Raw genomic sequence first — 14337 nt, forward strand, 5'->3', positions numbered from 1 at the left:
GACAGCGTAAGCACAATTATTCCAGATATTACAGGTTCCGACAAGTAAAGAATTTTTATAGTCATGCCACAAATAAGCTATATATTGATTATTGACCATTTGTGACATGCTATAACGAGCAAAAATTTAAAAAAACTAATAGGTAGGTTTAAAATTAATAAATACAAATGTATTCTGGCAGTGAATGAGTTAATTATGCTTTCTATTTGCAAAACTCCTCAACCTTAACACAAAATAAGAAAAAAAGTGAATTTTTAAGAAATTTGCGGGATTTCCCGGGATAAGAAAAATTTCCCGGGATATTTCCCAGGTTAAAAAAACAATCGGGATCCCGGAATCCCATTTCAGAAACCCTAGACGTAACTCAAAATGATGTAAGTCGAGGTATACCTGTAGTTATAAAGCTTAACAGAAATATTTGCTACTAACAATTAAAATAAATTTATAACTTATTCCAATCTTTGATTAAAGATTTCATATTCAGACTTACAATATGCAGTATATTTTAATTTATAAATTTAGGATTTTATAAATGGCTGAATTACTTAATGGACTTTTAACAGTGGGATTTTAAAAAAATAAAAATGAGTGACAACCTGTTATCTGTGTCAAAAACATTAATGTTATTTTTTTTAAAATCCCACCATTAAAGGTATAGTACATTGAGTAATTCAGCTAAGTTACCACTGTGGCTACTACATCATCTTTTATAAACAATTTTGTTTAAATTATTTTTAATAAGAAATTAATTGAGTTTGAATAATTTTAAAAATAAAAATCATTAGAATACAATGCAAAAATCAAAACAGATACTGAAGTCTGTAAGACTTCAGTACTATGTAAACATTTAATTCAAACATTTTCCTGATATCGATTAATGTCATCATGTAGATTTATCAGTTTCTAAAAAGATAAAAAGTATTGTAAACGTTGACAATATATAGTAAAACACGTATTAAAAAAGGATACAACAAAAACTTTCAAAAGCCAGGAAGTCATTTTAGTTTCATGATTGTTAAAATTGATTTTTGCGTTTTAAATGCGTATAACTATTCAATGTCAAATAATACCAATCATTCAAAGCACAGAAAATATAAAATTAGTGTGTAGAAACAGAGGAAGTTTAAGTTTTAGAATACAAAAGTATATAATATGTAGTGATGACATATATCAAAAATCATAAATAAAATAACGAGTAATTGTTTTTAGGTGTTAGAATTGTTATTTTCTATTATATTTGTATACTAGGATTTCTGATGTAGGACAGAATTCTTTTCTTGTCTACAATTTCACAAAAAACAACTTGATACTTTATAAAATTTAACTTATAAATCTAACCCAGAAAAGTGTTGGATTTATTATAATTTTTAATTCCAGTATAATGAGTATTTTATCATAAAATCTAATTAAAAGTTTAATACAAATCATTGAAACTACTAACTGTAATTAATATACAATGGAACCCCAGTTAACGAACTTAATCCGTTCCGTGACTCCGTTCGTTAACTGAATTGTTCGTTAACCGAAGCAATTTTTCCCATAGAAATTAATGCAAATGCAATTAATCCGTTCTAGTCTCCTATACAATAATTTTCTTTGATGAAAATGTAGGAAAATGTAGTATCTATCATTACAGCAACAAACATGTAAACTTTGTTTAATAAAATAGCACTGTACATACCTTCGTTTGTTGTAGTTGGTGGCAGAAAAGTGGAGATATACGAACCTTAATGCTTAGAAATGGAATCCCCTCCAAAAAAAATAATGGGTAGCACTTCATCGGAAGATTCTTCGAGTCGAAGTCTCTTTCGGTAAAAACCCCACTAGTGGCTAAGTGGTCTTCGTACCTTGAACACGGGGAGTTCGTTCGTGGGTTCGCACCTCGCTCAGACGGGCTGGCCACGTGGAGTCTTCCGGGATTTCTCCACGTCTGAAACCCCTAAATAGGGGCCAGTTTCCCTTAAAAAACACCTCCCAGAAGGCATTCCCCCTAGTCAGATCGCCCAAGTGTTGCGTTGTCATAATTTAACGAAGAAACAAACTCTTTGTGTAAGGAACAAGAAATTGATCTAAAGTTGATTGTCTTACTCTTTTAATCAAAATTTTTCTCAAATGCGATAGCGCATTGTTGTTTATATTGCGTTGTCGTTTTCTAATGCCACTATGACTTTTTTCTTTCTTTGATGCCATATTGATTAAATATATAAATCACAAAACTGAAAAAAGAAGTATAGCACAAACACTCGGAAAAGCAATGCTTAACTCGCGCATGCCTAACACCAACAAAAATTTGACACAAAATACCGTTACGTTCGTTATCCAAGACAAAATTTTTGCAAAATAAAAGTTCGTTAACCGATTTGGTCGTTAACCAGGACGTTCGTTAACCGGGGTTCCACTGTAATATTATTCATTATTTTACACATTAATTTGTATCTCTTTTAAATATAATATAGGAATACCCACAGAACATATTCCCAGTTAATATTTATCATAATTTGGTTTTTATTACCAAATTACAAATGACAGATTCAACTACAGAAGTTTATTCTGTAGTTGAATCTGTCATGTTTATCCGTGAAACATGTTTATCTTGAAAACTTCTGTAACTCAGAATTTCTTTTTTTCCTACATTTTCAGCCTAAATTCAATATATTTTCCATGTTTATTTCAAATAATTTTCTTCCAAAACCTCTATATCTCAAATTATAGATCAAAGTGTCGATGACAAATTCAAAGTTCAGCAACTACATTTTGACAGCATAAATTTTAGTTGAGAAACATATCTTGCAATACAGTACATAGTTGCAATTAATGCTGTTTTTCTCTGGCTACAAGTCTAGCTTATTAATTGAAAAAAGTCAGGCGTAAGAAACTATTGGCAAACTATTTCTGTTAAGGTATGTCAAAAATGTTTTATTTATACCTAATACAGGTATGTACTATACTTGCTATTGTATTAATAAAATACTGTACCTCCTGAAGCCTATTACAGTTTACTGTGTATGATCTTTATATCACAAAACCTGTCTATCTCAAATTTTTTCTCATTCCTGTGAGATTTGAGATAGACAGGTTCAACTGATTATGTATCTCTGAATACAATGTTTTTCATCTGATATTTATATAGGGAAAATTAATTTTAATATCACTATAGCAGTTTTAATAAAATGATGTGAAGAAATCTGGAGTTGCATTCCAAAATACCAGTAACAGAATGTTAGAATCACATGTAGACATTTTGAAAAATGTACAAAATGTAAATAAACAAGATTTGCATCTTGAATGTTGCTCATGCTGAGAGAGGCATCACGACATTTTACCAATATCCCATAAAACAATGTCTAAACATGTTTTTATGACATCATTAGCAATAGTTAGTCAATCAATTATACAATTTACAGAAGTATCAGAGAAATTTTCTTAAAATGCATAGCAATGTATTCCACATTTTTTGTTTTAAACCTTTGTCTACTTTTTTCCAAACAAATCTCTCTATTGTGTGTCTTATTTACTAGGCCACATCATAAATATACTGGTAATGTTTAAGGTACAGCATACAAACTACAATATATACATTACTACATATAAAGCAGATGTTTGTTAACAATTACATTAATCATATTCCAAGTAATCAAAAAAACATGCTTTAAGAATTTTCAAGTTTGATATGATAGTGTTTGATTGTTACTTATTTATAGTTTCTGTTACATATAAGCATTTTATTGTTTTCGCAATCTTTTGAAAAACAGATTAAAATTTTGGATTTTTTTCACATTTTTTTTCAACTCTTTCTGTCCTGCAGACACCAAAGATGATTTTATTCCATGCCTGTTGTGGATTCAACCAGTAGTGAAGGATGATGCCCCACATATCCAGGACAGAATACTCAAGAAATTCCTGAAATTGCTCACTTAAATTCAATCCCAGGTCTCCAGAGTGGAAAGCTAACACTGTCTCGGACATCCAGGTGCTAATCTTTTGGATTGTGTTGAAACAATCTTTTTTCTATTTAGAATGGAAAATAGGTTCCTGGTTATAGTTTTTACAGGAAACATTTGATATTAAAATGGAGAATGATTGTATAATATCATCTTTATATACAGACCATATAATAACCTTATATGATTAAAATGACTATAAACCAAGTACAAAACAAAAAGACCAAGTAAATAAAAAACACCCATAGGCAATAATAGTGTTATTAATTTTTCCCTTTGAGTCAGTTCATTTACCACACAATTATCTTCCTCTTCAGGCAGCTTGTTAGTTGAACAAATATTTTGTTTGCATTTAATATAAGTTCATATTCACATGTTTTTGTTATATGCAATTAATAATAATTATGCAGATAAACTAGTAACTAGTTAATCTATTAAATTAATCAACATACCTTTAACAATGAGTGAAGTTAAAGAAATGTTATAGTAATAGTATTGAAAAATAGAAATTATATCAATATTTGTTGTCTTATTTATTTTAATTTATGCATAAATATAAATTTTCTCTAACTAATTTCCATTTATTTTAAAACTTATAAGTCAGTGATGAAAAGAATTTAGTATTTGAACAATAGAATTAAAAAGCACATTTACTTGATAGGAAAAGACTTACGTTCGATGGCATTAGTGGCGTTTGCAACAGAATCCAAGATAGAGGTACAGTGGAAAAAGGAAAGTATTATCCATCTGGTGCATGACTTCATGGACTTATCAATTACTATTTTTTCTAAAACTCAAAGTCATCAAAACAAGGCAGATATATTGATTTCAAAGAAGCTGAAGTTCTTTCCAATGCATGGAGGTCAGTTTGTAAGGTATTGTAGTGTGAATACGAGACTTCACATAAAATCACAATGATATCTATGGTTTGGATTATCCGTGTTCTCTAAATATTTAAGTATTTGCTTTTTGGCAATTATATTTTACTCATGTATTGATTTGTTTCTTTAATAGGATATAAATGTGTTTTTTGTAACAGGAGATTAAAAATTTTTGTGAAAGTATGAATTCCACTAAATTCACACTGATGGACTGTAAATAACACCACCAAAACCTTCAAAATATACCAGCAAATAGAATTTAATATAAATACATTATGACAAACATTTTCGATCCCAATAGAATCTGTGTCAAGTCAAAAATGATAAAACTGTATTCTATTTTAATTTTAAGCAGTGTGCTTTTCATAAATTTTTGTAATGTTTTGTCTGCTCATAAGTTTAAGCATATGGAATGTGTTATAATTAGTATATTAGTCAAAAATATTATTCTACTATTTAAATTATTAGTCATAACAAACTTAGTTTTGATGAAAGATTTATTAACTATACAAGGCTTGAAAAATATGTTCATTTGAAAAACAGAAAAATTTAATAAAGAAATTTCAATTAACAGAAAACTAAGATGAAAATTATGCTTTATTATCCTAGATATTAATTTAATACAATTGAAAAAATAAAAGAAACATCTAAATAATTTATAAAATTTGACTGATTTTTAGTTTTATTTTTCACTCATTTTTCTTTTTAGTGCTTTTAAATAGTTTTAAATTTCTTATTATTAATAATTACTTATGTATTAACTTAATTACAAAATTGAAAATTGTTAAGATTTCAAGTTGTTTTTAATTAAATGTCCTTTTCAATATTATTTTATTCTTTTATCGGAAAACATGATAATTTTATGAAAATATCTAGTAAATAAATTATTTAATTTTGTCTATTTGTTTTAAATAAAATTATTTAATTCATATAACAGTGTTTTCTAACAGCTTTAACAACAACTGTATTTTCACAAACAAAACTAGAGAATCACTGACAAGTGATTTAGAAACAGATTCTGGCTGTGCCAAGAATAGAGTTTGTATTATCTGTCAGGATAAGTGGCTATGACTGCACTGCATAAATTGGTTTGTTTTGCTATGATTATGACTGAGAATTTCATACTCAATATCCTTATCAATATTTTGCATAAATCAATAATAACAATATATATATATATATATATTTCTGTTGGTATATTGAAATTTTTCTCAGTCACAAGAATATAAATTATTCATATTAATTATAAGAATAATTTATATTTTATTTTGAAAACTTTTTTAATAAAAAGATTCAATGGCAATAAATTACAGAGAAACCAAATTTAACAGACATTATATTGTAACAATATGCACTATACAAATCATGATAAAAACAGACAAATACCACAATTAAACAAAAACATAACTGTTTTCATTGTTTTATATCAGTTGTTTTTTAATGAATTTATTTTGGAATTTTTAAAATGTAAAATACCGATACAAATATGGATTTGCAAGAGCTAACAATGATTTAAACTCTTAATACAAGATGTCTTTTCATTACAAAAGAAAATAAATTTTATTGAAATTAATTCCTTCTTAGTATTGTAATAATCCTATAAATTTACAATTAATCAAATTAATATACAGTAGAGCGTCGTTTATCCGAATCAATTGGGGACTGGGGTGGTTCGGATAACTTATTTTTTGGATAACGAATCATGTACGAAAAAATATATTAATTTATCCCATGTTGAAATTTCTCTCCGTTGCGTGTCGCTTTGCGTTGAATTTTCGTCGATGTTAAACCTAACGAAGACTATTGTATCGTTAAAAATTATTTTTTTATTTTGTACAAACAAAATAAATTTATTGAAAAATATAAAAACAATAAAAAATTATACTTCAGATGTTAATTTAGTATCAAAAACGTAAAATATTTGAGTAGCCCGAGAAATAGCCGAAGATTGCAGCGCCACAGCACTAGCGAAAATTTAAATTTGCTGACTGGAATGCTTTCGGATAACCAGCTTTCGGATAAACGACGCTCTACTGTATTTATTTAAGTTAACCTGATTAAGGAAAAGTACTAATAAAAGGAAATAATAGAAAAAAATGCAGTGTTAACTAATTAAGTTACTTGTGTTACAGCATTACTTCTCAAGAACTTATAATAAAAGTAAATCTAAAATCTTAATAATCTGTACTTGACCATTTACACAAAAAACAACAACAGAGAGAATATGTACAAGGTAGCTTTAAAAAGTCCCTGGAATTGGTTTATTACTGGAAAGTATGTGTACAATTGACAAATCAAGCAATGTGTCCTTCAAAGTATTTGTTCCAGCAACCACACACTTTTGCCAATGCTGGTATAGCTGCTGAAAATATTCTTGGAAGCTGCCTTGTAACAATGACTGCAATGCAGATGTTGCACTCTATACAACCTTATCTGCATTCTTGAAGTGATATCCCTTGATTGCATCTTACAAGAAGATAGGGGAACCAGGAGAAGAGGTAGAAATCCACGAGGTCCATCATGAGCATTCATGGCACCATGTGTTGGCAAACAATGCATGTTCAATTGATCATGTAGGATGGAATGACAGCTTCCAACCAAAATTTTTGCTGTCTTGGAGATCTGCTCAATTGACTGCCATCTCTGACTTCAAAATCTTGCATACAATCAACACTTTCTCCTCAGATGTTGATGTTGACAGACAACCACTTCACAAATCATTGGCAATACTTTCTTGTCCCTCACAAAAGCATTTTTGACAGTCAAACTTGAGAATGCTTCGTGGCAGATTCAGCATAGGCGTCCGTCCTGAAATATTTTCAAGGTCTGAGATTTCCCTCAATAACACAAAACAACATACAAATATCAAATAACAAAATTTGATATTTGTACATTGTTCTTCCAGACATTTTCATCAGACTCTGTTTCACCTTGTCTCAACAACACGACTTTCAGTGAATGTTAACTGTTGTCGTCTTTGCAGTGAGTACTGATTTGTTTGAACACATTTCTCTATTCCTGACATGTGTAACTAAGACATGCACTACATGTACTTTTTCATTGCCTTTAACTGACTAATCCAGCATAACTCCAGAAACTTTTTGAAGCTACCTTGTATATGATAATATCCAATTTGTTTTCATTATTTTTTTTAACAGTTTTTCTTTCTTTTTTTAAAAGATATTTCTTGTTAGTATCAGAATCCTGGAATACTAGCAATATATATCTGAAAAGATATTTGATTAATAAACAAGCATAAAGTTTCTCAAGTTCTAATCATAAATATAGATATTTGGAAAAAGTTAAGAAATTTATATAATCAAAATGCTTACTGTAAATTAAATATTTTCAGATACAATTTTCAAACTTCAATTTTTTATATAAACATATAGTAAACCAAGCCCAAAGTATATATTAATAATCAAATTCATCATCTTGTATTACAAATTGACAACTTAATCACCTATGTTTAGTTCAAATTACATAATATTGATATATTTATTATGAATCCTGTGTCACCATTTGTAATTCAGATTATTCATGTTTTTTTTTAAAATCTTTTCAAAATGCGGCATCATTTAGTACCATTATAATTCCTTAAACTATTGACAAACAAAAATTATTAACTCAAGTACTTATTTAACAACATTAAATAATATTTTAATATTCAGGCATTAATTAATTACTATTAGTTACATTCCAAATAAAGGTTACTTGCAAATTGTGTTGCAATTCAACTCTCATTTTAAACAATGTTTTTTCACATGTTTCTAATGTTATAATTTAAAATAATTTAAATGAATGTTGTCAACACATAAAACATATTTAATGATCTGTAAATTTGGATATAGGTAAACAACTTTATTAATCCAATTTTAATCTAGAGATTGTCTTACAATTAAGGTTTGATAATTATTTAATTATAATATTATTAAAACTTAGATAATTTTATGTAATGATCATCTATGATAATATTTAATAAAAATATGCATGCATACTATTCTATATTCTGATGGAAACAATTATACCACTATACTTTGTAATATGATATATTATTGTTAAGATGTTCCAGTTTTTCTTACATATGACAGAACAAGTTCTCTCTTTCAGTTATGGCCTCTTTTATTAAATGAAAACAAAATAATAGTAATAATAATATTTTAGTAATATGAAAAAATAATACACACTGATACAATAAATTAGATTTGTTATTTAGCATTTCATAAGAATATCAATGTTTTTATCAATAAAGTTTATTTTTATTTAATAATGATAAAAGTAACAAGGAAAAACTGATTTAAAATTTGAGATTACAGACTTAATTCTAATGGAAGTATAAGGCAATCTAAAGGAAATACATTTATAGTTTTCCTTTTACAGTCCTACAGTCCATTTTTTAAAGTTAAATTCATTCTGTTAATATATTTTTTCTATTTTAAATATACAGTATTTTGTAACACATTTTGATTCTTTGATGCTATTTAAACAAACAAAAAAAAATAAAAACAGTAAATTTTAAAAAATTAAGAAGCCTTATTTAATTAACATGAATATGCTTGAAAACGTTAGTGTCAAATAAATAACACTTCTTAATTTGTTAAAATTTTTGTTTGGTGTTTAAATGTATTATTTATTGTAATTATACGTAGATTTATAAATCATTATCATCAGTATAGAAATGTTGATGCCAAAGATCTTTTGCAATACTCTTAACAAAATACAGAATATTNTTATCTGTTAATATTTAAAACTCATTTCAGAATTATTCAAGACATTTTAATTATATCATCTCTTACCCTGTAATTTAAAATCATTAACTTCTTAAAAAATTTACATTTCCACCACCTACACAATTATTAACACTTCCTAATAACAGAATAATGCAAACCATCCTTGATGAAATCAATGTGATCTGTTTTAATAATTTCTACATTTATTTTCTTCAAAAAACAGAAGAAATATAAAATTTTCATAATGATCCGATTGGTTGTTGATAAGTTTTATCGATCAGAAATAAATAACACTTCTTAATTTGTTAAAATTTTTGTTTGGTGTTTAAATGTATTATTTATTGTAATTATACGTAGATTTATAAATCATTATCATCAGTATAGAAATGTTGATGCCAAAGATCTTTTGCAATACTCTTAACAAAATACAGAATATTGAGTGCAGTTACATACTTGTTTTCACTTTAAAAAAGTTAATAAATGCTAGGCAATTTAATAAATGTCGATATTGACTTTTTTGACTTTTCTATTTCTTTTGAAAAACTGGAGAGAGACTGCCAGACACCAAAAGTAAATTTTTAAATACAGATCAAAATATATGAAGTTTATTTCTCAAAAACCTCCAAAATATTATTCTTACATTAAAAATTCAATTGTAACTTTGCTTACAGCTTGTAACAATAACTTTAATTTAAAGAACAGATTAAACAAAATATAAAATGTTTATATGCAGAATTGTTCAATAGTGTATAATGCATATTTGATTCAAGGAAAGGTTTATATATATTAGTAAAAACAATTTATAGGTTGCCTATAAAACTGCTTATTTTACATAATCTTTTGATTAATATCATCATATGGAATTATGTTCTATTAGTCATAATTTATTAACTGATTCATTAATTATTGAAAGTACTTTTAGTCATATATTTTTGAATTTTCTTTAAATATACATAGATCTATTATTAATAAAACCATTATTACAATTTGAAACATCTAACGTAGCTAGTAAATATTTCTACAATTTCTTTTAAATGAACATGTTATCCAATATCATATCATCATCTACACAGGAAAAGCTTATCAAAATATCAAATTATTCCAAGGTATAGGAATAACAACAAGAGTAGAATTTAAAAAGATACAGAAATGTTTTATTACTTTGTATTACATATAAAACTTACAAAATTTCATCTTACAATGATATTTTCCTCATTATATATTTTTTTATTTATATTGCATTATTCTAAGATCTTTACAAGCAAGAAATTTTATATATACTGTATATTTTAANATATTTATATTTACATTAAGAGTCTATCAGCAAAAACACTGAACAGACTCTGGTTGAAAACCCACGACCAGGTCGTGGGTTCGTGTCTTTTCAAGTGAAGTTTCCGGGATTTGTTCACGTGTGTAGTACCTAAATAGGGGCAATTTCTTCTAAAAGTCCTCCAGAGAAGCCCTGGTATTGCTTTTATAGTTTATACAATAATACAATCCATTTACATTCAGAGAGAATCACTGGTTAAATATACAATTCGAACCTGACAGAAAGAGCCTAATGAGAAATTTCAACAGTATTTTGTTTTTATTAATTCGAAATATATTTGCATACGTCTTACAAATATATTTCTTGATTTTAAAACGATAAAGCAATTATAATCAAAATTACTCAATTATATAGAGCTTAATAGTAAATAGTCAGCAAGCGCTACGAACGAAGTTCCCTGGAAGTAAGCTCACGCTATTAATAACCTGCCAATTACTGCAATAAATGAAGCGACGAATAGAGGAAATGTCTGTTCATTTTTCACAGATAAAATACGAATAATTTAAAATATTACTAGTTTAGAGTCAGTGAAAAATTTCGGAAATAATGGAAAATGGAAGATTAAAACGATGCCAAATTAGCTTTCTCCATAATTGATGTTGTACTGAAATGCTTGTACTGTTTGTTATTAAATATATGTGTCAACTCACACTAATTTTTTACATTTTACTTTCCTTCTTATGTGTATGTGTGTATGTGTATAAATGTATTAAATTTGGATTGTTAAAGGTGGAGGGGAAGAAAGGGATCTGACTTATAAACATTTTACTTTTTATTAGCATTTAAACTTTTTTTTATTGTTATAAAACTCATCTGTACTTTGAAAATGATGCTTATATTTCCATTCTTTTCAATAAATTCATTCTAATTTAGACATATTTCATATTTTTTTTATTTGCTATCACTATCACTGTATTTATTTTTGTATAAAATTACATAAATCTATCATGATTTAATAGCACTGAGTTTTTAAAAGTGTTTAAGAGGTTGAAAATGTACTGCAGTTAATATATGTTAATTGAAGTTAAAGGTTAGTGTTTAATGATGATTTAATAATAAATCATTTCTCGTTGATATTTTGAATTATTTGGTCTACAGCATTAAAAAAAAATATTGTACCAGTACATCATATATCTTCAAATACAATAGCCGATTTAGAAAATGATATTTAATAATTGTCAGAGAAGATAAAAATCAACTGCCTGGAGACATTTTCAAACTGCCAACCAAAGAAATTGTCTTAAGCCTTCTGCCAGCTGATTCCAATTTATCATTAATTTAGAAAACTCAAAACATTTATCAATAATTATAAACGTGTACACATGCACAAACATTACTCAAATAAATCAATTAATTAAAAACAAAAACCATTAAAATGCTGAAATCTGGAATAAACTGTAGATGATTTTATTGGAGTCTGCCAAGTATTTTTGTAATACTATCTATTACAACATCTGTCTTGCTTCAATATAGCTTATAAACTATAAACAGTTTTCAGACAAAATGAAAATATCATCCAAGTGCATCTGTTTTTCTTCATCATCATAAAATAAATGATTCACATAATATGTCATTTATATATTTTAATTATGATATTATAATGAAAACACGATAAATTTATTTTTATTTGATTCAAAATTTATTTTTTTCTTCAACTGATTAAAGAATTTCTCAATATATAGAATATCAGTTTCCTATCTAGTGTTATTAAATATTTTGTAATTGATATATACAATATATACAATATAAGATTTATAAATATTTTACTTTATCTGTTAATATTTAAAACTCATTTCAGAATTATTCAAGACATTTTAATTATATCATCTCTTACCCTGTAATTTAAAATCATTAACTTCTTAAAAAATTTACATTTCCACCACCTACACAATTATTAACACTTCCTAATAACAGAATAATGCAAACCATCCTTGATGAAATCAATGTGATCTGTTTTAATAATTTCTACATTTATTTTCTTCAAAAAACAGAAGAAATATAAAATTTTCATAATGATCCGATTGGTTGTTGATAAGTTTTATCGATCAGCTCACCACTATTAATATTTCAAAACGTGAGATAAAATATTCATCAAACTTAATCAAAAAACCATCATCTATTTTAAAATTTATTAAATTTTCATATATTTTCCTCAAATTTATTTATTCCCCTAAAAAGTTTGATTCTAGAAACATACTAAAAAACAAAAATAAATAAACCATTACATATTTACAATTTAATAAATTTTAACTTAATTAAAACAATTAATCATTTACTCTATAAGCAATAAAACAATGAATCAATAACTCAATAATACAAGTTCTTACACTTAATTTAAAGAGAATAATTGGCAGAATTTTTCTACTTTAAAACTTCATTTTTAATTTAGTATTTTTAGAATTACAGAAAGATCAAAATCCTCCTCTAATTTTAACTTTGTATCTTAATCCCCTTAGTAACAGTTTATAAAACACAATCATCACAAGAGCATTCCCTTAGTAACACACTTTAAAAAGCTTCTCACAAAAAAAGAAAACAATATCCTTAATAGGAATAAGGTCAGTGTCACATCTGATCTTCGTAGGGCCCGGATGAATTCAAATTAGGGGCCTCCCGCATAGTGTTTCGACTTCGGACATTTTCCTTTGGCCAAAATATTTTCTCATAAAAGATCGGCAATTTGGGGCCTCAGCCAATGGGGCCCCAAATTGCCCATAGCCATCGAATAATGTGTTACTAAGGTTGGGAATACACCATATAAAAACACAAACCACAATAAACAAAATAAACCTTACTGTCAAAAATAGTCCTTGACCCCTTTTAGTAACAATATTTGGCAGGAACAAGAAATAACTGAAGAAAAGAAAAGAAAAAAAAATTAATCCTGCATCAACCTTTAACCTTACAAAAGCAAGTGATGTGATAGACAAACAATTATTGAGTAGGTGTCACTTATAGGTAATTTACACGTATATAAACACACGAGCAGATGACCTAAAAGTAACATCAACCAATTGTTATAGGAGGAAGTGACTTATAGTTTTTTCCCTTTCATTATTAAATACAATTTAAGTGAAACCGATTTTTTTATGCTTTCTCCTCCATGTAATTTCACACGACAATCGGTTGCCAAGGGTAGACATTATGTAGTTACTTGAAAACAACTGTGTATATAATATCTGTCATTATTATTGATCAAGTGAAATTTACATTGTCCCGTTAAGCCTAACAACAAATGATCAAAACATATAATTGTGTGTACAATACACACATAACACTAAACTTACCTTTCCTTTACGTGTTATAGATATTCTTTAATTCAAATATTACAGTTAAAAAAAAGGAGTAAACGTACAATCCCTGTTTATTTTCCATCGAAAGCTTCGATCATCAAAAAAGCAGCCGACCGTCCAGCGACTGAGTGACAAAAAAACTGGCCGGTTATTGGTAGG

General features: G+C 27.2%; 1 protein-coding gene across 1 annotated transcript in view; it reads right to left on the bottom strand.

Moving 5' to 3' along the window:
- Nucleotides 1-14337, bottom strand: part of LOC111639927 (rho guanine nucleotide exchange factor 10-like protein) — a 102041-nt gene extending 87704 nt beyond the window's left edge. Inside the window, exon 1 of the mRNA XM_023385885.1 lies at nt 14173-14337. The gene's annotated coding sequence lies outside the window, so the exon portion shown is untranslated. The remainder of the gene's footprint in view (nt 1-14172) is intronic.

The sequence above is a fragment of the Centruroides sculpturatus genome, unplaced genomic scaffold, assembly GCF_000671375.1.
Source record: "Centruroides sculpturatus isolate CEXI.00-Female unplaced genomic scaffold, Cexi_2.0 scaffold1304, whole genome shotgun sequence".
Taxonomy (NCBI): domain Eukaryota; kingdom Metazoa; phylum Arthropoda; class Arachnida; order Scorpiones; family Buthidae; genus Centruroides; species Centruroides sculpturatus.